Below are 7,952 nucleotides of genomic sequence, written 5' to 3'. Positions count from 1 at the left end.
TATCCAGAGCTATTAAAATTACAACTACCAGCATTAAGACAGGGGTCACTGGAACAGAAATCTGTTGGGAGAGTTTCAAAAATTAAATTTTAAAAGGCATTCCAAACAAACATTGCAGGTGACTCACTTTGTGAACAGCTGGTACCAAAATACCCACCGAAGCATGTGCAACTGTACCTAGTGTCGTTGAAAGAACAATTTCCGTGATCGCCACAAGGATTGTTTGTACAATGATCTGAAAGAGATAGATAACTTTCATCAGAAGAAATAAAAAAAAATAGCCTTTGCTTGTTACATTATATCTCCCAAGCAACAGAGATCAAAACAAGGTGTTATTTAAAGTTAAGATATTCATTGAAGCAATCTTTGGGCAAGCACTCTTTCAATCTAATATATTATCAACTTATTGGTTGTATGGAGATTATTTTGCTTAAAAACTGAACTGACTTTCAGAGCAGTTTCGACCAAAATAATCATCCTTGCATGAACAGGTGTAGGTTGTTGCGTTGAATAAACAATCTTCATGATCTCCACATGGGCCAATTGTGCAATGATCTGAAAACAATCATAGATAAAGTATATGAATGGTTGCACGTGTTTAGAACATCAGCAACAAAACCTTACCCAGTTCGCAATTCTTTCCCGAGCTTCCAGGACGACAATTGCAGAGATATGAATCGCTGGTAATTTCACAGATGCCATTTTCCCCGCATGGGTTGTGAACGCAACTTTCTGCGGATTTTTTAAAAAAAAGCTTGAAATTAAAATATGGTCTGGTCTATACCCTTACACTACGTTCATGTTTATGAATGATTCGTCAGGTTTTTATGTTCTAGGTTTTACTTTGTCCATACATTTTCGGTTAGCTGTGACTTTTACATCACCGAGATTTCTTTTTGGTGAATTGGTTTTACCTTGATTGCAGTTGGTGACCTCGGTGTGGTTTGCACATTCACAATGATAGAAATCCAACGTTTCATTAAAGTTGCAATGAACTTCATACTCACATTCTTCGTTTGAGCAAAATTCTGCAACGAAGTCCGAGTAATTTTTTGAAGCACACTTGAAAATAGCAACAAACGCCAGTCTACTTTATGAAAAGTATTTTTAGGTGGTCCAAAATGAATTTTGCTCACGTTCGGTGCAAAGCTTTGTAAAAGATGAATCCTCACATGTGCAATTTAAAGCAGTTTCGTTAAACCAACAATGATTCCACTCTTGGTCTTGACAGGATGCCCAACAAAAACCTATACAGGTAATACTAAGTAAAATCATTTGGATGCATCAACACTTTTACAACTTACTTTCTTCACAGTCACCACCAAAATAACCGTCGTGACAAATGCAGTAGTGGCCTGTGCTGTTGAAGTAACAAGTTCCTCCGTTAAGACAAGGACTGTCGCTGCAATAATCTAATGAAAAGGACAATACACAGATCACTTGGGCATTGGAATTATTTGTTTGAAACATTACATACTCAACTTGACTTTTTCTATAGTTTAGGTATCCATTTAGGTCACACTTACTTTCCGAGCAGTTGGCTCCCAAATATCCTCCGAAACATGTGCAGTTGTAATTGGTCGAGTTAAATGTGCAGTTGCCAAATTCTCCACAAGGTTCGGTTGTACAATGATCTGAATGTGCAATTCGCAGGTAAAAAAACAAGTCCCTACATCAACCGAAACAATTGACAAACAGGGTGTATTAAATATTTTACTCAATTAAGGATAGGGTATATTTGTTAATGGAATAAACGTATATTTTTTTCTGTAGATTTGATCAGTCTGTTGAAACTGACTTTCGGAACAATTTCTTCCAAAATAATCATCTTTGCATGAACAGGTATAAGTTGTTGCGTTGAATAAACAATCTCCATGATCTCCACATGGGCCAATTGTGCAATGATCTGAAAACAATCATAGATAAAGTATATGAATGGTTGCACGTGTTTAGAACATCAGCAACAAAACCTTACCCAGTTCGCAATTCTTTCCCGAGCTTCCAGGACGACAATTGCAGAGATATGAATCGCTGGTAATTTCACAGATGCCATTTTCCCCGCATGGGTTGTGAACGCAACTTTCTGCGGATTTTTTAAAAAAAAGCTTGAAATTAAAATATGGTCTGGTCTATACCCTTACACTACGTTCATGTTTATGAATGATTCGTCAGGTTTTTATGTTCTAGGTTTTACTTTGTCCATACATTTTCGGTTAGCTGTGACTTTTACATCACCGAGATTTCTTTTTGGTGAATTGGTTTTACCTTGATTGCAGTTGGTGACCTCGGTGTGGTTTGCACATTCACAATGATAGAAATCCAACGTTTCATTAAAGTTGCAATGAACTTCATACTCACATTCTTCGTTTGAGCAAAATTCTGCAACGAAGTCCGAGTAATTTTTTGAAGCACACTTGAAAATAGCAACAAACGCCAGTCTACTTTATGAAAAGTATTTTTAGGTGGTCCAAAATGAATTTTGCTCACGTTCGGTGCAAAGCTTTGTAAAAGATGAATCCTCACATGTGCAATTTAAAGCAGTTTCGTTAAACCAACAATGATTCCACTCTTGGTCTTGACAGGATGCCCAACAAAAACCTATACAGGTAATACTAAGTAAAATCATTTGGATGCATCAACACTTTTACAACTTACTTTCTTCACAGTCACCACCAAAATAACCGTCGTGACAAATGCAGTAGTGGCCTGTGCTGTTGAAGTAACAAGTTCCTCCGTTAAGACAAGGACTGTCGCTGCAATAATCTAATGAAAAGGACAATACACAGATCACTTGGGCATTGGAATTATTTGTTTGAAACATTACATACTCAACTTGACTTTTTCTATAGTTTAGGTATCCATTTAGGTCACACTTACTTTCCGAGCAGTTGGCTCCCAAATATCCTCCGAAACATGTGCAGTTGTAATTGGTCGAGTTAAATGTGCAGTTGCCAAATTCTCCACAAGGTTCGGTTGTACAATGATCTGAATGTGCAAATCACAAGTAAAAATACAAGTCCCTACATCAACCGAAACAACTGACAAGCAGGGTATGGGTATGTTAAATATTTTACTCAATTAAGGATAGTGTATATTTGTTGATGGAATAAACGTATATTTTTTTCTATAGATTTTATCAGTTTGTTGAAACTGACTTTCGGAACAATTTCGACCATAATAATCATCATTGCATGAACATGTGTAAGTTGTTGCGTTGAATGAACAATCTCCATGATCTCCACATGGACCAATTGTGCAATGATCTGACAAAATCATAGATAAAATAAATCAAAGGTTGCACGTGTTTAGAACAGCAGAAACAAAACCCTACCCAGTTCGCAATTCTTTCCGGAGCTTCCAGGACGACAATTGCAGACATATGAATCGCTGGTAATTTCACAGATGCCATTTTCCCCGCATGGGTTGTCAGCACAACTTTCTGCGAATTTTGTTGACAAAAAGTTTGGAATAAAAATATGGTCTGATCTATACCCTTTAACTACGTTCATGTTTATGAATGATTCGTCAGGTTTATATATTCTAGGTTTTACTTTTGCTCTATGTACATACATTTTCGGTTGATTTTGACTTTCACATTACCAGAGATTTCTGTTAGTAAGTTGGTTTTACCTCGATTGCAGTTGGCGACCTTGGTTTCGTTTGCACATTCACAATGATAGAAATCCAACGTTTCATTAAAGTTGCAATGAACTTCATACTCACATTCTTCGTTTGAGCAAAATTCTGCAACGAAGTCCGAGTAATTTTTTGAAGCACACTTGAAAATAGCAACAAACGCCAGTCTACTTTATGAAAAGTATTTTTAGGTGGTCCAAAATGAATTTTGCTCACGTTCGGTGCAAAGCTTTGTAAAAGATGAATCCTCACATGTGCAATTTAAAGCAGTTTCGTTAAACCAACAATGATTCCACTCTTGGTCTTGACAGGATGCCCAACAAAAACCTATACAGGTAATACTAAGTAAAATCATTTGGATGCATCAACACTTTTACAACTTACTTTCTTCACAGTCACCACCAAAATAACCGTCGTGACAAATGCAGTAGTGGCCTGTGCTGTTGAAGTAACAAGTTCCTCCGTTAAGACAAGGACTGTCGCTGCAATAATCTAATGAAAAGGACAATACACAGATCACTTGGGCATTGGAATTATTTGTTTGAAACATTACATAATCAACTTGACTTTTTCTATAGTTTAGGTATCCATTTAGGTCACACTTACTTTCCGAGCAGTTGGCTCCCAAATATCCTCCGAAACATGTGCAGTTATAATTGGTCGAGTTAAATGTGCAGTTGCCAAATTCTCCACAAGGTTCGGTTGTACAATGATCTGAATGTGCAAATCACAAGTAAAAATACAAGTCCCTACATCAACCGAAACAACTGACAAGCAGGGTATGGGTTTATTAAATATTTCACTCAATTAAGGATAGGGTATATTTGTTAATGGAATAAACGTATATTTTTTTCTATAGATTTGATCAGTCTGTTGAAACTGACTTTCGGAACAATTTCGACCATAATAATCATCATTGCATGAACATGTGTAAGTTGTTGCGTTGAATGAACAATCTCCATGATCTCCACATGGACCAATTGTGCAATGATCTGACAAAATCATAGATAAAATAAATCAAAGGTTGCACGTGTTTAGAACAGCAGAAACAAAACCCTACCCAGTTCGCAATTCTTTCCGGAGCTTCCAGGACGACAATTGCAGAGATATGAATCGCTGGTAATTTCACAGATGCCATTTTCCCCGCATGGGTTGTCAGCACAACTTTCTGCGAATTTTGTCAACAAAAAGTTTGGAATAAAAATATGGTCTGATCTATACCCTTTAACTACGTTCATGTTTATGAATGATTCGTCAGGTTTATATATTCTAGGTTTTACGTTTGCTCTATGTACATACATTTTCGGTTGATTTTGATTTTCACATTACTGTTAGTAAGTTGGTTTTACCTCGATTGCAGTTGGTGACCTCGGTGTGGTTTGCACATTCACAATGATAGAAATCCAACGTTTCATTAAAGTTGCAATGAACTTCATACTCACATTCTTCGTTTGAGCAAAATTCTGCAACGAAGTCAGAGTGATTTTATGAAGCACATTTGAAAATGGCAATAAACGCCAGTCTACTTTATGAAAAGTATTTTTAGGTGGTCCAAAATGAATTCTACTCACGTTCGGTGCAAAGCTTTGTAAAAGATGAATCCTCACATGTGCAATTTAAAGCAGTTTCGTTAAACCAACAATGATTCCACTCTTGTTCTTGACAGGATGCCCAACAAAAACCTATACAGGTAATACTAAGTAAAATCATTTGGATGCATCAACACTTTTACAACTTACTTTCTTCACAGTCACCACCAAAATAACCGTCGTGACAAATGCAGTAGTGGCCTGTGCTGTTGAAGTAACAAGTTCCTCCGTTAAGACAAGGACTGTCGCTGCAATAATCTAATGAAAAGGACAATACACAGATCACTTGGGCATTGGAATTATTTGTTTGAAACATTACATAATCAACTTGACTTTTTCTATAGTCTAGGTATCCATTTAGGTCACACTTACTTTCCGAGCAGTTGGCTCCCAAATATCCTCCGAAACATGTGCAGTTATAATTGTTCGAGTTAAATGTGCAGTTACCAAATTCTCCACAAGGTTCGGTTGTACAATGATCTGAATGTGCAAATCACAGGTAAAAAACAAGTCCCTACATCAACCGAAACAACTGACAAGCAGGATATGGGTTTATTAAATATTTTACTCAATTAAGGATAGGGTATATTTGTTAATTGAATAAACGTATATTTTTTTCTATAGATTTGATCAGTCTGTTGAAACTGACTTTCGGAACAATTTCGACCATAATAATCATCATTGCATGAACATGTGTAAGTTGTTGCGTTGAATGAACAATCTCCATGATCTCCACATGGACCAATTGTGCAATGATCTAACAACACAAATATGTCTTCTAAAATAATCCACACCTTAGTCCACATTCAAATAAATATTCAAATAAATGTAGTTATATAAAACACGAAGTTGTTATTCAAAGTCTTCCGTGTCTGACCTAGTGAGCAGTTGACACCGAAGTATCCTGGGTCGCAGTAACATATGTACGTTGACGCATTGAAACTACACGTACCGTTCATTCCACAAGGATCGTAACTGCAGTGGTCTAGAAAATAAAAAAAATAATAAAAAAATAAATTTTTTTTTAGGTTTGCAGTCCATAAATGTCGTAAAATACCCTTTGCAAAGTTTTTTTTTAATAAAATACCGTTTGACACAGAATAAACAATTTAAAATTAAATTCAGGTTAAAAAATCCTTCCCAAAACTACCATTCCTTAACTTTTCCTTTGTGAAAGACTTACTAACTGAACAGTTTTCTCCGCGGTAACCTTGATCGCAAGTACATTTATAACCATCAGACCTCACGTCGCAACTTCCATGGTCTCCACATGGATGGTCAGTACAAAAACCTGCAAAGTTACATTAGTCACATTCGAACTACTATTTCTACAGCGCTTCTGAGTATATTTACTTTGGGAACAGTTTTTGGAAAAGTAGCCCGGCGGGCATTCGCAGAAAAAGGTGGTCTCATTGAAGGAACAATTTCCGTTGTATTCGCAAGGATCGGAAGAACACAGATCTGTAAAAACACTACTTTTTGCATAGGATTTTGTTTATGCTTTTTTATCGATGAATAACAGATATTAGATATAGGGAAATTGTAACAACTGGTATTTGTGTATGAATGTACTTACTGAAAGAACAGTTTTGCCCAAAATATCCTCCGTTGCATTCACAAGAATACCCGGTTGTATTTGGTGTGCAAACTCCGTTTTCTCCACACGGTTGTGGAGTGCAGTGACCTAGAAAGCATCATTCGCAGTGTGTGCTCGCAGAAAATATGTTTTGCGGCCGATTTGCATGAGAGGTTTAAGGAGAAGGAACAAAACTAAAACCCCTGTATCGGAGCGTAAAAATGAAAGAGAAAAATACTTTTCTGTTGCTCGTAAGGCAAAAATACGTATCACCATTGGGATATTGTTTTCTTTGTGTGGATTTGTGAACAGAAATTACAACAAGATTGATAATAAAGTGTCTAAGTGTATATTAACAACAACAAAAAACGTATCGTCCCAAACGGATAGAAAGCAAATAGAAACTATATAAAGTATGTGGGTATTTATCTGCTATTTATGACTTAGAGTTTTCAGAGAAGATTTATTTTTATTGCAAACTTACTCAGACTGCAATTTTCACCAAAGAAAACCTCCTGACAACTGCAGCGATACGTTGAACCAACCATGGAACAGTTTGCGCCGTTTTTGCAATAACCGTCGTCGCATAAATCTTCATCAAACACAGAAACAATTTTACGATGATGTTGGTTACCGTAATTCAAAACACAAAAACAATCACATCGTTTGGCTAAAAACGTTTTCAATATATCCCATTTTATTATTCATCAGATTTCACCATCACCAGTAAAAGTATCGTCACGTTTACAGAATTACCCGAGAAAAAGGATCGTAACAATATTTTAGTCTTTGTCCAGCTGTTGTTTTCTCAGACATTAAAAACGAAATTAACCTTAGCACAGGAGGGTCGTTAAACCAAATCTCGTGTCAAGCAACCGAAACCCTTTGCCGCAAAACGAGAACGTTGACATAACTATGTTAGCGTTGCGGGTGTAATGACCGATTAACTGTTGTACCGGGTCGTGTTTGTGATAACAAAATCTGGTGTTATTTGTGGTTCTTCGATTACCTTGTTCTGCAAACGATTATTTCGATTTTTGTCGAATCGGTTTGTTGAACAAATACTTACCTCCTGTCGTTTTAAATATAATAGTCGCAGGTGTCGGGATTTAAATGGCAAATCGAAAAAATATTAAATTTAAAGCTTCACT

This window comes from Ascidia mentula, chromosome 3 (assembly GCF_947561715.1).
Source record: "Ascidia mentula chromosome 3, kaAscMent1.1, whole genome shotgun sequence".
Classification (NCBI taxonomy): domain Eukaryota; kingdom Metazoa; phylum Chordata; class Ascidiacea; order Phlebobranchia; family Ascidiidae; genus Ascidia; species Ascidia mentula.
This window is presented reverse-complemented; position numbering follows the sequence as displayed.